The sequence below is a fragment of the Rhinopithecus roxellana genome, chromosome 8 (genome assembly GCF_007565055.1).
Source record: "Rhinopithecus roxellana isolate Shanxi Qingling chromosome 8, ASM756505v1, whole genome shotgun sequence".
Classification (NCBI taxonomy): domain Eukaryota; kingdom Metazoa; phylum Chordata; class Mammalia; order Primates; family Cercopithecidae; genus Rhinopithecus; species Rhinopithecus roxellana.
Genome location: NC_044556.1, coordinates 22,144,229 through 22,146,152, shown reverse-complemented (window position 1 = coordinate 22,146,152; position 1,924 = coordinate 22,144,229). Strand labels below are relative to the sequence as shown.

Here is a 1,924-nt window from a genome sequence, read left to right as displayed (position 1 = left end):
GCCAACATTCAAATTCAGGAAATACACAGAACACTGCAAAGATACTCCTCGAGAAGATCAACCCCAAGACACCTAATTGTCAGATTCACCAAGGTTGAAATGAAGGAAAAAATGTTTAGGGCAGCCAGAGAGAAAGTTTGTGTTACCCACAATGGGAAGCCCATCAGACTAATGATGGACATCTCGGCAGAAAATCGACAAGCCAGAAGAGAGTGAGGGCCAATATTCAACATTCTCAAAAAAAGAATTTTCAACCCAGAATTTCATATCCAGTCAAACTAAGCTTCATAAGTGAAGGAGAAATAAAATCCTTTACAGACAAGCAAATGCTGAGAGATTCTGTCACCACCAGGCCTGCCTTACAAGAGCTCCTGAAGGAAGCACTAAACAGGAAAAGGAACAACCAGTACCAGCCACTGCAAAAACATGCCAAATTGTAAAGACCATCGATGCTAGGAAGAAACTGCATCAAGTAACAGGCAAAATAACCAGCTAACATCATAATGACAGGATCAAATTCACACATAACACTACTAATCTTAAATGTAAATGGGCTAAATATCCCAATTAAAAGACACATACTGGCAAATTGGATAAAGAGCCAAGACCCATCAGTGTGCTGTATTCAGGAGACCCATCTCACGTGCAAAGACACATATAGGCTCAAAATAAAGGGATGGAGGAAGATCTACCAAGCAAATGGAAAGCAAAAAAAAAAGCAGGGGTTACAATCCTGGTCTCTGATAAAACAGACTTTAAACCAACAAAGATCGAAAGAGACAAAGAAGGCCATTACATAATGGCAAAGGGATCAACTCAACAAGAAGAGCTAACTATCCTAAATATATATGCACCCAATACAGGAGCACCCAGATTCGTAAAGCAAATACTCAGAGACCTACAAAGATGCTTAGACTCCCACACAATAATAGGAGACTTTCTCTCGGCTTTCAGCTCAGAGGAGGCCAAGGTACAACTTTCTTCGGTCATTCCGAATCCGGGTTCATCCGACACCAGCCTCCTCCACCATGCCGCTGAAGTTCGACCCCAGCGAGATCAAACTCATAAACCTGAGGGGCACTGGAGGTGAAGTCGGTGCCACTTCTGCGCTGGTCCCACGATCGGCCCCCTGGGTCTGTCTCCAAAAAATGTTGGTGATGACATTGCCAAGGCAACGAGTGACTGGAAGGGCCTGAGGATTACAGTGAAACTGACCATTCAGAACAGACAGGCCAAGATTGAGGTGGTGCTTTCTGCCTCTGCCCTGATCATCAAAGCCCTCAAGGAATCCCCAAGAGACAGAAAGAAACAGAAAAACATTAAACACAGTGGGAATATCACTTTTGTTGAGATCGTCAACATTGCTTGACAGATGTGGCACCGATCCTTAGCCAGAGAACTCTCTGGAACCATTAAAGAGATCCTGGGGACTGCCTAGTCTGTGGGCTGTAATGTTGATGGCCGCCACCCTCATGACATCATAGATGACATCAACAGTGGTGCTGTGGAATGCCCAGCCAGTTAAGCACAAAGGAAAATATTTCAGTAAAGGATCATTTGACAACTGGTGGAAAAAAAATAATAATGGGAGACTTTAACACCCCACTGTCAACATTAGACAGATCAATGAGACAGAAAGTTAACAAGGGTATCCAGGAATTGAACTCAGCTCTGCACCAAGCAGACCTAATAGACATCTACAGAACTCTCCACCCCAAATCAACAGAATATACGTTCTTCTCAGCACCACATCGCACTTATTCCAAAATTGACCACATAGTTGGAAGTAAAGCACTCCTCAGCAAATGTAAAAGAACAGAAATCACAACAAGCTCTCTCTCAGACCACAGTGCAATCAAATTAGAACTCAGCATTCAGAAACTCACTCAAAACCCCACAACTACATGGAAACTGAACAATCTGC

At 43.3% G+C, this 1,924-nt stretch overlaps 1 pseudogene; it reads left to right on the top strand.

The window, feature by feature from the left end:
- Window positions 1–1,013: 1,013 nt before the first annotated feature.
- Window positions 1,014–1,567, top strand: LOC115899183 (annotated as a pseudogene).
- The last annotated feature ends 357 nt before the right edge of the window (window positions 1,568–1,924 follow it).